Source organism: Lissotriton helveticus, chromosome 11 (assembly GCF_964261635.1).
Source record: "Lissotriton helveticus chromosome 11, aLisHel1.1, whole genome shotgun sequence".
Lineage (NCBI taxonomy): Eukaryota > Metazoa > Chordata > Amphibia > Caudata > Salamandridae > Lissotriton > Lissotriton helveticus.
Window position 1 is genome coordinate 1,160,671,887 of NC_136072.1, and position 15,042 is coordinate 1,160,686,928.

Genomic DNA, 15,042 nt, shown 5'->3' on the forward strand with positions numbered 1-15,042 from the left:
ACACACTGTGATAGGAGGACCAAGAAGATCCCAAGGAAAAGGACACACTGTGATAGGAGGACCAAGAAGATCTCAAGGACATACTGTGATAGGAGGACTGCGGAAGATTTCAGGGACCCCTGTGATAGGAGGAACAAAGAAGATCTTAAGGACAGACTGTAATAGGAGGAACAAAGACGAGCTCAAGGACACACTGTGATAGGAGGACCAAGAAGATCTCAAGGACACACTGTGATAGGAGGACCATGAAGATCTCAGGGATACCCCTGTGATAGGAGGACCAAGAAGATCTCAAGGACACACTGTGATAGGAGGACCAAGACGATCTCAAGGACACACTGTGATATGAGGACCAAGAAGATCTCAAGGACACACTGTGATAGGAGGACCAAGACGATCTCAAGGACACACTGTGATATGAGGACCATGAAGATCTCAGGGACTCACTGTGATAGGAGGACCATGAAGATCTCAGGGACACACTGTGATATGAGGACCATAAAGATCTCAGGGATACCCCTGTGATAGGAGGACCAAGAATATCTCAAGGACACACTGTGATAGGAGGACCATGAAGATCTCAAGGACACACTGTGATAGGAGGACCATGAAGATCTCAAAGACACACTGTGATAGGAGGACCATGAAGATCTCAGGGATACCCCCGTGATAGGAGGACCATGGAGATTTCAGGGATACCCCTGTGATAGGAGGACCAAGAAAATCTCAAGGACAGACTGTGATAGGAGGACCATGAAGATCTCAAGGACACACTGTGATAGGAGGACCATGAAGATCTCAGGGATACCCCTGTGATAGGAGGACCATGAAGATCCCAGGGATACCCCTGTGATAGGAGGACCAAGAAGATCTCAAGGACACACTGTGATAGGAGGACCATGAAGATCTCAAGGACACACTGTGATAAGAGGACCACAAAGATCTCAAGGACACACTGTGATAGGAGGACCATGAAGATCTCAGGGATACCCCTGTCATAGGAGGACTATGAAGATCTCAAGGACACACTGTGATTGGAGGACCAAGAAGATCTCAAGGATACATTGTGATAGGAGGAAAAGAAGATCTCAAGGACACACTGTGATAGGAGGAACATGAAGATCTCAGGGATACCCCTGTGATAGGAGGACCATGAAGATCTCAAGGACACACTGTAATAGGAGGACCAAGAAGATCTCAAGGACACACTGTGATAGGAGGACCAGGAAGATCTCAGGGATACCCCTGTGACAGAAGGACCAAGAAAATCTCAAGGACACACTGTGATAGGAGGACCAAGAAGATCTCAAGGACACACTGTGATCGGAGGACCATGAAGATCTCAGGGATGCCCCTGTGATAGGAGGACCATGAAGATCTCAGGGACACCCCTGTGATAGGAGGACCAAGAAGATCTCAAGGACACACTGTGATAGGAGGACCATGAAGATCTCAAGGACACACTGTGATAGGAGGACCAAGAAGATCCCAAGGAAAAGGACACACTGTGATAGGAGGACCAAGAAGATCTCAAGGACATACTGTGATAGGAGGACTGCGGAAGATTTCAGGGACCCCTGTGATAGGAGGAACAAAGAAGATCTTAAGGACAGACTGTAATAGGAGGAACAAAGACGAGCTCAAGGACACACTGTGATAGGAGGACCAAGAAGATCTCAAGGACACACTGTGATAGGAGGACCATGAAGATCTCAGGGATACCCCTGTGATAGGAGGACCAAGAAGATCTCAAGGACACACTGTGATAGGAGGACCAAGACGATCTCAAGGACACACTGTGATATGAGGACCAAGAAGATCTCAAGGACACACTGTGATAGGAGGACCAAGACGATCTCAAGGACACACTGTGATATGAGGACCATGAAGATCTCAGGGACTCACTGTGATAGGAGGACCATGAAGATCTCAGGGACACACTGTGATATGAGGACCATAAAGATCTCAGGGATACCCCTGTGATAGGAGGACCAAGAATATCTCAAGGACACACTGTGATAGGAGGACCATGAAGATCTCAAGGACACACTGTGATAGGAGGACCATGAAGATCTCAAAGACACACTGTGATAGGAGGACCATGAAGATCTCAGGGATACCCCCGTGATAGGAGGACCATGGAGATTTCAGGGATACCCCTGTGATAGGAGGACCAAGAAAATCTCAAGGACAGACTGTGATAGGAGGACCATGAAGATCTCAAGGACACACTGTGATAGGAGGACCATGAAGATCTCAGGGATACCCCTGTGATAGGAGGACCATGAAGATCCCAGGGATACCCCTGTGATAGGAGGACCAAGAAGATCTCAATGACACACTGTGATAGGAGGACCATGAAGATCTCAAGGACACACTGTGATAGGAGGACCAAGAAGATCTTAAGGACACACTGTGATAGGAGGACCAGGAAGATCTCAGGGATAACCCTGTGATAGGAGGACCATGAAGATCTCAAGGAAACACTGTGAAAGGAGGACCATGAAGATCTCAAGGACACACTGTGATAGGAGGACCAAGAAGATCTCAAGGACACATTGTGATAGGAGGACCAAGAAGATCTCAAGGACACACTGTGATAGGAGGACCATGAAGATCTCAGGGATACCCCTGTGATAGGAGGATCAAGAAGATCTCAAGGACACACTGTGATAGGATGACCATGAAGATCTCAAGGACACACTGTGATAGGAGGACCAAGAAGATCTCAAGGCCACACTGTGATAGGAGGACCATGAATATCTCAAGGACACACTGTGATAGGAGAACCAAAAAGATCTCAAGGACACACTGTGTTTGGAGGACCATGCAGATCTCAGGGATACCCCTGTGATAGGAGGACCAAGAAGATCTCAAGGAAACACTGTGATAGGAGGACCATGAAGATCTCAAGGACACACTGTGATAGGACGACCATGAAGATCTCAAAGGACACACTGTGATAGGACGACGATGAAGATCTCTGGGATACCCCTGTGATAGGAGGACCAAGAAGATCTCAAGGACACACTGTGATAGGAGGACCATGAAGATATCAGGGATACCCCTGTGATATGAGGACCATGAAGATCTCAAGGAAACGATGTGATAGGAGGACCATGAAGATCTCAATGACACAATGTGATAGGAGGACCAAGAAGATCTCAAGGACACACTGTGATAGGAGGACCATGAAGATCTCAGGGATACCCCAGTGATAGGAGGACCATGAAGATCTCAAGGAAACACTGTGATAGGAGGACCATGAAGATCTCAAGGATACCCCTGTGATAGGAGGACCATGAAGATCTCAAGGAAACACTGTGATAGGAGGACCATGAAGATCTCAAGGACACAATGTGATAGGAGAACCAAGAAGATCTCAAGGACACACTGTGATAGGAGGACCATGAAGATCTCAGGGATACCCCTGTGATAGGAGGACCATGAAGATCTCAAGGAAACACTGTGATAGGAGGACCATGAAGATCTTAAGGGCACACTGTGATAGGAGAACCAAGAAGATCTCAAGAACACATTGTGATAGGAGGACCAAGAAGATCTCAAGGACACACTGTGTTAGGAGGACTATGAAGATCTCTGGGATACCCCTGTGATAGGAGGATCAAGACGATCTCAAGGACACACTGTGATAGGAGGACCATGAAGATCTCAAGGACACACTGTGATAGGAGGACCAAGAAGATCTCAAGGACACACTGTGATAGGAGGACCATGAAGAACTCAGGGATACCCCTGTGATAGGAGGACCAAGAAGATCTAAAGGAAACACTGTGATAGGAGGACCATGAAGATCTCAAGGACACACTGTGATAGGAGGACCAAGAAGATCTCAAGGACACACTGTGATAGGAAGACCATGAAGATATCAGGGATACCCCTGTGATAGGAGGACCAAGACGATCTCAAGGACACACTGTGATAGGAGGACCAAGAAGATCTTAAGGGCAAACTATGATAGGAGGACCATGAAAATCTCAGGGATACCCCTGTGATAGGAGGACCATGAAGATCTCAAGGAAACACTGTGATAGGAGGACCATGAAGATCTCAAGGACACACTGTGATAGGAGGACCAAGAAGATCTCAAGGACACACTGTGATAGGAGGACCAGGACACACTGTGATAGGAGGACCAAGACGATCTCAAGGACACACTGTGATAGGAGGACCAGGAAGATCTCAGGGATACCCCTGTGATAGGAGGACCATGAAGATCTCAAGGAAACACTGTGATAGGAGGACCATGAAGATCTCAAGGACACACTGTGATAGGAGAACCAAGAAGATCTCAAGGACACATTGTGATGGGAGGACCAAGAAGATCTCAAGGACACACTGTGATCGGAGGACCATGAAGATCTCAGGGATACCCCTGTGATAGAAGGATCAAGAAGATCTCAAGGACACACTGTGATAGGAGGACCATGAAGATCTCAATGACACACTGTGATAGGAGGACCAAGAAGATCTCAAGGACACACTGTGAAAGATGGACCATGAATATCTATGGGATACCCCTGTGATAGGAGGACCAAGAAGATCTCAAGGAAACACTGTGATAGGAGGACCATGAATATCTCAAGGACACACTTTGATAGGAGGACCAAGACGATCTCAAGGACACACTGTGATAGGAGGAGCATGAAGATCTCAGGGATACCCCTGTGATAGGAGGACCAAGACGATCTCAAGGACACACTGTGATAGGAGGACCAAGAAGATCTCGAAGACACACTGTGATAGTAGGACCATGAAGATCTCAGGGATACCGCTGTGATAGGAAGACCAAGAAGATCTCAAGGACACACTGTGATAGGAGGACCATGAAGATCTCAAGGACACACTGTGATAGGAGGACCAAGAAGATCTCAAGGACACACTGTGATAGGAGGACCAGGAAGATCTCAGGGATACCCCTGTGATAGGAGGAACATGAACATCTCAAGGAAACACTGTGAAAGGAGGACCATGAAGATCTCAAGGACACACTGTGATAGGAGGACCAAGAAGATCTCAAGGACACATTGTGATAGGAGGACCAAGAAGATCTCAAGGACACACTGTGATAGGAGGACCATGAAGATCCCTGGGATACCCCTGTGATAGGAGGATCAAGAATATCTCAAGGACACACTGTGATAGGATGACCATGAAGATCTCAAGGACACACTGTGATAGGAGGAGCAAGAAGATCTCAAGGACACACTGTGATAGGAGGACCATGAATATCTCAAGGACACACTGTGATAGGAGAACCAAGAAGATGTCAAGGACACACTGTGATAGGAGGACCATGAATATATCAGGGATACCCCTGTGATAGGAGGACCATGAAGATCTCAGGGATACCCCTGTGATAGGAGGACCATGAAGATCTCAAGGAAACTCTGTGATAGGAGGACCATGAAGATCTCAAGGACACAATGTGATAGGAGGACCAAGAAGATCTCAAGGACACACTGTGATAGGAGGACCATGAAGATCTCAGGGATACCCCTGTGATAGGAGGACCATGAAGATCTTAAGGAAACACTGTCATAGGAGGACCATGAAGATCACAAGGATACCCCTGTGATAGGAGAACCATGAAGATCTCAAGGAAACACTGTGATAGGAGGACCATGAAGATCTCAAGGACACAATGTGATAGGAGAACCAAGAAGATCTCAAGGACACACTGTGATAGGAGGACCATCAAGATCTCCGGGATACACCTGTGATAGGAGGACCATGAAGATCTCAAGGAAACACTGTGATAGGAGGACCATGAAGATCTCAAGGACACACTGTGATATGAGGACCAAGAAGATCTCAAAGACACACTGTGATAGGAGGACCAAGACGATCTCAAGGACACACTGTGATATGAGGACCACGAAGATCTCAGGGACACACTGTGATAGGAGGACCATGAAGATCTCAAGGACACACTGTGATAGGAGGACCAAGACGATCTCAAGGACACACTGTGATATGAGGACCATGAAGATCTCAAGGACACACGGTGATAGGAGGACCACGAAGATATCAGGGATACCCCTGTGATAGGAGGACCAAGAAGATCTCAAGGACACACTGTGATAGGAGGACCATGAAGATCTCAAGGACACACTGTGATAAGAGGACCACGAAGATCTCAAGGACACACTGTGATAGGAGGACCATGAAGATCTCAGGGATACCCCTGTCTTAGGAGGACTATGAAGATCTCAAGGACACACTGTGATTGGAGGAACAAGAAGATCTCAAGGATACATTGTGATAGGAGGACCAAGAAGATCTCAAGAACACACTGTGATAGGAAGAACATGAAGATCTCAGGGATACCCCTGTTATAGGAGGAACATGAAGATCTCAAGGACACACTGTAATAGGAGGACCAAGAAGATCTCAAGGACACACTGTGATAGGAGGACCATGAAGATCTCAGGGATACCCCTGTGACAGAAGGACCAAGAAAATCTCAAGGACACACTGTGAGAGGAGGACCAAGAAGATCTCAAGGACACACTATGATCGGAGGACCATGAAGATCTCAGGGATGCCCCTGTGATAGGAGGACCATGAAGATCTCAGGGACACCCCTGTGATAGGAGGACCAAGAAGATCTCAAGGACACACTGTGATAGGAGGACCATGAAGATCTCAAGGACACACTGTGATAGGAGGACCAAGAAGATCTCAAGGAAAAGGACACACTGTGATAGGAGGACCAAGAAGATCTCAAGGACATACTGTGATAGGAGGACTGCGGAAGATTTCAGGGACCCCTGTGATAGGAGGAACAAAGAAGATCTCAAGGACAGACTGTAATAGGAGGAACAAAGACGCGCTCAAGGACACACTGTGATAGGAGGACCAAGAAGATCTCAAGGACACACTGTGATAGGAGGACCATGAAGATCTCAGGGATACCCCTGTGATAGGAGGACCAAGAAGATCTCAGGGATACCCCTGTGATAGGAGGACCAAGAAGATCTCAAGGACACACTGTGATAGGAGGACCAAGACGATCTCAAGGACACACTGTGATAGGAGGACCAAGAAGATCTCAAGGACACACTGTGATAGGAGGACCATGAAGATCTCAGGGATACCCCTGTGATAGGAGGACCAAGAAGATCTCAAGGACACACTGTGATAGGAGGACCAAGACGATCTCAAGGACACACTGTGATATGAGGACCATGAAGATCTCAGGGACACACTGTGATAGGAGGACCATGAAGATCTCAGGGACACACTGTGATATGAGGACCATAAAGATCTCAGGGATACCCCTGTGATAGGAGGACCAAGAATATCTCAAGGACACACTGTGATAGGAGGACCATGAAGATCTCAAGGACAAACTGTGATAGGAGGACCATGAAGATCTCAAAGACACACTGTGATAGGAGGACCATGAAGATCTCAGGGATACCCCCGTGATAGGAGGACCAAGAAGATCTCAGGGATACCCCTGTGATAGGAGGACCAAGAAGATCTCAAGGACAGACTGTGATAGGAGGACCATGAAGATCTCAAGGACACACTGTGATAGGAGGACCAGGAAGATCTCAGGGATACCCCTGTGATAGGAGGACCATGAAGATCTCAAGGAAACACTGTGATAGGAGGACCATGAAGATCTCAATGATACACTGTGATAGGAGAACCAAGAAGATCTCAAGGACACGTTGTGATGGGAGGACCAAGAAGATCTCAAGGACACACTGTGATAGAAGGATCAAGAAGATCTCAAGGACACACTGTGATAGGAGGACCATGAAGATCTCAAGGACACACTGTGATAGGAGGACCATGAATATCAATGGGATACCCCTGTGATAGGAGGACCAAGAAGATCTCAAGGAAACACTGTGATAGGAGGACCATGAATATCTCAAGGACACACTGTGATAGGAGGACCAAGACGATCTCAAGGACACACTGTGATAGGAGGAGCATGAAGATCTCAGGGATACCCCTGTTATAGGAGGACCAAGACGATCTCAAGGACACACTGTGATAGAAGGACCAAGAAGATCTCAAGGACACACTGTGATAGGAGGACCATAAAGATCTCAGGGATACCCCTGTGATAGGAGGACCATGAAGATCTCAGGGATACCCCTGTGATAGGAGGACCAAGAAGATCTCAAGGACACACTGTGATAGGAGGACCATGAAGATCTCAAGGACACACTGTGATAGGAGGACCAAGAAGATCTCAAGGACACACTGTGATAGGAGGACCAGGAAGATCTCAGGGATACCCCTGTGATAGGAGGACCATGAAGATCTCAAGGAAACACTGTGAAAGGAGGACCATGAAGATCTCAAGGACACACTGTGATAGGAGGACCAAGAAGATCTCAAGGACACATTGTGATAGGAGGACCAAGAAGATCTCAAGGACACACTGTGATAGGAGGACCAGGAAGATCTCAGGGATACCCCTGTGATAGGAGGACCATGAAGATCTCAAGGAAACACTGTGAAAGGAGGACCATGAAGATATCAAGGACACACTGTGATAGGAGGACCAAGAAGATCTCAAGGACACACTGTGATAGGAGGACCATGAATATCTCAAGGACACACTGTGATAGGAGAACCAAGAAGATCTCAAGGACACACTGTGATAGGAGGACCATGCAGATCTCAGGGATACCCCTGTGATAGGAGGACCAAGAAGATCTCAAGGAAACACTGTGATAGGAGGACCATGAAGATCTCAAGGACACACTGTGATAGGACGACCATGAAGATCTCAAGGACACACTGTGATAGGACGACGATGAAGATCTCTGGGATACCCCTGTGATAGGAGGACCAAGAAGATCTCAAGGACACACTGTGATAGGAGGACCATGAAGATATCAGGGATACCCCTGTGATAGGAGGACCAAGAAGATCTCAAGGAAACACTGTCATAGGAGGACCATGAAGATCTCAAGGACACAATGTGATAGGAGGACCATGAAGATCTCAAGGACACAATGTGATAGGAGGACCAAGAAGATCTCAAGGACACACTGTGATAGGAGAACCAAGAAGATCTAAAGAACACATTGTGATAGGAGGACCAGGAAGATCTCAAGGACACCACTGTGTTAGGAGGACTATGAAGATCTCTGGGATACCCCTGTGATAGGAGGATCAAGACGATCTCAAGGACACACTGTGATAGGAGGACCATGAAGATCTCAAGGACACACTGTGATAGGAGGACCAAGAAGAACTCAAGGACACACTGTGATAGGAGGTCCATGAAGAACTCAGGGATACCCCTGTGATAGGAGGACCAAGAAGATCTAAAGGAAACAATGTGATAGGAGGACCATGAAGATCTCAAGGACACACTGTGATAGGAGGACCAAGAAGATCTCAAGGACACACTGTGATAGGAGGACCATGAAGATATCAGGGATACCCCTGTGATAGGAGGACCAAGACGATCTCAAGGACACACTGTGATAGGAGGACCAAGAAGATCTTAAGGGCAAACTATGATAGGATGACCATGAAGATCGCAGGGATACCCCTGTGATAGGAGGACCATGAAGATCTCAAGGTAACACTGTGATAGGAGGACCATGAAGATCTCAAGGACACACTGTGATAGGAGGACCAAGAAGATCTCAAGGACACACTGTGATAGGAGGACCAGGACACACTGTGATAGGAGGACCAAGAAGATCTCAAGGACACACTGTGATAGGAGGACCAGGAAGATCTCAGGGATACCCCTGTGATAGGAGGACCATGAAGATCTCAAGGAAACACTGTGATAGGAGGACCATGAAGATCTCAAGGACACACTGTGATAGGAGAACCAAGAAGATCTCAAGGACACATTGTGATGGGAGGACCAAGAAGATCTCAAGGACACACTGTGATCGGAGGACCATGAAGATCTCAGGGATACCCCTGTGATAGAAGGATCAAGAAGATCTCAAGGACACACTGTGGTAGGAGGACCATGAAGATCTCAATGACACACTGTGATAGGAGGACCAAGAAGATCTCAAGGACACACTGTGATAGGAGGACCATGAATATCTATGGGATGCCCCTGTGATAGGAGGACCAAGAAGATCTCAAGGAAACACTGTGATAGGAGGACCATGAATATCTCAAGGACACACTTTGATAGGAGGACCAAGACGATCTCAAGGACACACTGTGATAGGAGGAGCATGAAGATCTCAGGGATACCCCTGTGATAGGAGGACCAAGACGATCTCAAGGACACACTGTGATAGGAGGACCAAGAAGATCTCAAGGACACACTGTGATAGGAGGACCATGAAGATCTCAGGGATACCCCTGTGATAGGAGGACCAAGAAGATCTCAAGGACACACTGTGATAGGAGGACCATGAAGATCTCAAGGACACACTGTGATAGGAGGACCAGGAAGATCTCAGGGATACCCCTGTGATAGGAGGACCATGAACATCTCAAGGAAACACTGTGAAAGGAGGACCATGAAGATCTCAAGGACACACTGTGATAGGAGGACCAAGAAGATCTCAAGGACACATTGTGATAGGAGGACCAAGAAGATCTCAAGGACACACTGTGATAGGAGGACCATGAAGATCTCAGGGATACCCCTGTGATAGGAGGATCAAGAAGATCTCAAGGACACACTGTGATAGGATGACCATGAAGATCTCAAGGACACACTGTGATAGGAGGGCCAAGAAGATCTCAAGGACACACTGTGATAGGAGGACCATGAATATCTCAAGGACACACTGTGATAGGAGAACCAAGAAGATGTCAAGGACACACTGTGATAGGAGGACCATGAATATATCAGGGATACCCCTGTGATAGGAGGACCATGAAGATCTCAAGGAAACTCTGTGGTAGGAGGACCATGAAGATCTCAAGGACACAATGTGATAGGAGGACCAAGATGATCTCAAGGACACACTGTGATAGGAGGACCATGAAGATCTCAGGGATACCCCTGTGATAGGAGGACCATGAAGATCTCAAGGTAACACTGTCATAGGAGGATCATGAAGATCTCAAGGATACCCCTGTGATAGGAGGACCATGAAGATCTCAAGGAAAAACTGTGATAGGAGGACCATGAAGATCTCAAGGACACAATGTGATAGGAGAACCAAAAAGATCTCAAGGACAAACTGTGATAGGAGGACCATCAAGATCTCCGGGATACACCTGTGATAGGAGGACCATGAAGATCTCAAGGAAACACTGTGATAGGAGGACCATGAAGATCTCAAGGACACACTGTGATAGGAGAACCAAGAAGATCTCAAGAACACATTGTGATAGGAGGACCAAGAAGATCTCATGGACACACTGTGTTAGGAGGACTATGAAGATCTCTGGGATACCCTTGTGATAGGAGGATCAAGAAGATCTCAAGGACACACTGTGATAGGAGGACCATGAAGATCTCAAGGACACACTGTGATAGGAGGACCAAGAAGATCTCAAGGACACACTGTGATAGGAGGACCATGAAGAACTCAGGGATACCCCTGTGATAGGAGGACCAAGAAGATCTAAAGGAAACACTGTGATAGGAGGACCATGAAGATCTCAAGGACACACTGTGATAGGAGGACCAAGAAGATCAAGAAGATCTCAAGGACACACTGTGATAGGAGGATCATGAAGATCTCAGGGATACCCCTGTGATAGGAGGACCAAGAAGATCTCATGGACACACTGTGATAGGAGGACCAAGAAGATCTTAAGGACACACTATGATAGGAGGACCATGAAGATCTCAGGGATACCCCTGTGATAGGAGGGCCATGAAGATCTCAAGGAAACACTGTGATAGGAGGACCATGAAGATCTCAAGGACACACTGTGATAGGAGGACCAAGAAGATCTCAAGGACACACTGTGATAGGAGGACCATGATGATCTCAGGATACAAAGCGTGTTGGCCACCTGCTGTATGGCACCTGAATGTGTACTCATTGTTTTGGTAAATCAAAGGAGAGAGTGAGGACTAGGTAAGCTAGTCGGAATCCCCGGTATTATATATCAAAATCAAAGAAGGACTAGCTAAGTTTAAAGGAGAAAGAGACTCAATGAAGTACGTATGTCGGCAAACCAGTCGGTTTGTTCAAGAAGCCCTCACCCACCAACCTAGTTGGTGGCATGCTTCATCATCGGGCCCACCACAGTGACACCGAATGTGTCCCGGGTGTGCTTCAACGCCAGTTTACTGCGGAGCTGGTATATTCGCTGAGTGTGCAGTGTAGTGAGTGAGAAGGTGAAAGTTAAAAAACCATACAGTGGGTCCCAGTACCCGAGGGTAATAAAAATACTTTAATTTACTGGGCCCCTGTTGGTTATTTAAAAGGCAGATGGACGCGTTGGAGTATGGATTATGACCTCCAGCGTCCTGTGTGGTCTACATGTTTCAGCCTGGCCTTTTTTAATTTGAAACAGGCTTTCCTCAGGACCAAGTGAGTATGTGAATAAAGTGCAATTTAAATAAATAAACTAAATTATAGTGATTGTGTTGTTTTTGACTATGTGTAGCACTCTCTAAGGTGCTATATGGGTGAGAGGGGGATTCCCTCTCGCTTTGCTACACATAACATATAGGGGACATAGACAGACGTACAAGGTAGACTCATGTTAGCATTATATGGCAAGTTGCGCATCATTCAGCCGGCTTGTAAGGTGAGTGATCGAACTATGTTTTGGCTAGGGTGTGGTCGTGTCAGTGACAGGACCTGCGTGGGTTTTATCTAGAAACCGATTGTAGTGGTGAGCTAGAACAGCGGATTTTTGCATGGTGAGGTACAGGTAAGTAAAAGAACATTATCCTCACACAGGCTATTTGCTGTACAAAGCTTCCTTGGGTCACCTGGCAGAGAAAGAGACCCTGAAAGCAGGTAGTAACAGTGATGAATTGTATCCGACCTGTAGGGAAAAAGATATCAACAGCTTACCCCAGTAGTTGCTGTAGTGCGTGGTCGATTTACTCACGGGATTGCCGGTCTGGTTCCTCCTTGGACCTATTGTCCTTCTGCGGTGCCCGAAATGTGAAAGGAGAACCTTGCCGATCATGTTTAAATAGCCCCGTTTATCTTTTTCACCTGTGTAAGTGTAGAGATAGAGGGAGGGTTGCAGTCACGCAAAAACGCTATGTCATTGCTGCGGGGCGCATGCCCAATGGTGTAGTGGTTCTCGCGCCTGCGCATTGCAGTGCTGGAGGCGCCTGTAGGTGTGCTCATGCGCAAAGGGGAAACAGAGGAAAAAACTCCACTGGATAGCGCGTGTCTATGCGCGGGTGGTTGGAGCATTCCGAATGTGTGGCACTGTGTGTGAAACGGTGCCGTGAGTGATTGCCTCATTCGAGGGATATTAATAAATTATCATGAGTGTTAGGAGGGGATTCCCAATTGGGAGGTTGAAGCACAGTGGGGTATTGACAAGAGCAGATTAATAAGCACAACAATGGAAAGCATGGACTGGGTTGTACAGCTGAGAGAGAAGGCAGGGAACATCATTAGAGGGGAGTACTCAGTTCAGATTGTTAAGGAATTCCACGGTATAGTCATTCAGGCCCACAATATGTGTGGACAATCTGTATATCCAGCGTTGTTCTTTCTGGAGAAGGTACCTGTCATTATTTTCTGTAGTGTCAAACTGTTCTATGACAGTCCATGTGAAGTCGTTGGGAGTATGGTTGTGGGACAGAAAACGATCTGTTAATTTGCTTATATTTTTGCCACATCGTATGGTACTCCTGTGTTCTGTCATTCTGGTTCTGACCTTGCGGGTGGTCATCCCGACGTATCGTAGTCCACATCTGCAAGTTATTAAGTATACCAAATTTAAATTTGAGGAGGCCGTTGTGTCCATGTTTTACCTGGTTCCAGATCCAGGGTTTTGGACGGTGATGTTAAATGGCATACGCTGCAGTTGTTGCACGGTTGGTGTCCTGTGAGTTTTGGTAAGCCCCATATGTTGAGGATTGTATTGTCTTTGGGAGCGGTGTTGGGTCTGGGTCTTGTGTGGACTAGTGAGTCTTTGAGGTTTTTAGCTCTTTTGTAGGCAAACCTCGGTTTTTCCCAGTTTCTGCTGCCTGAGTTGATAATCCTCCAGTTTCTGTTGATAATATTGGAGACCTGATTTGATGCAGTATTGTATGTTGTTACACAGGTGAGAGTGGGTTCTTCAGGTGGTCTGGGGATGGTCTCAAGTAGTGCCTCTCTATTCTGATTCCATGCCCTTTTACAGGTGGTTTTTATGATTCTGGAGGGATACCCTCTGTCCTCCAATTTATGGATTAGGGCAGCTGATTGTTCTCTGAAGTCCTGGATTTGACTGCAGTTGCGTCTGAGGCGCAAGAACTGTCCATAAGGGAGGTTTTCCCTTAGGGGTCTAGGATGGAAGCTATCGAACCTGAGGAGAGAATTCCTCGATGTAGGTTTGTAAAAAGTTGTGGTTGTTAAACCATTCTGGTCTGCTTTTATATTCAGGTCCAAAAAGGCCAGTTCAGATGGACTGCTGGTACTTGTGAATCTCAGGTAGTTGTCACGGCTGTTGATCCACAGGAGGAAGTTGTCTAGGGTCTCCTGATTCCCTTCCCAAATGATGAGAATGTCGTCAATGTAGCGACGCCATAGTTTGATGTTGGTTGAGTAAGGGTTGGTGGGCGTTTGTACATGGGTCTTTTCAAAATGGGCCACGTAGAGACCAGCTGGAGGTAATAATCCATACTCCAACGCGTCCGTCTGCCTTTTAAATAACCAACAGGGGCCCAGTAAATTAAAGTATTTTTATTACCCTCGGGTACTGGGACCCACTGTATGGTTTTTTAACTTTCACCTTCTCACTCACTACACTGCACACTCAGCGAATATACCAGCTCCGCAGTCTCCTGGCGTTGAAGCACACCCGGGACACATTCGGTGTCACTGTGGTGGGCCCGATGATGAAGCATGCCACCAACTAGGTTGGTGGGTGAGGGCTTCTTGAACAAACCGACTGGTTTGCCGACATACGTACTTCATT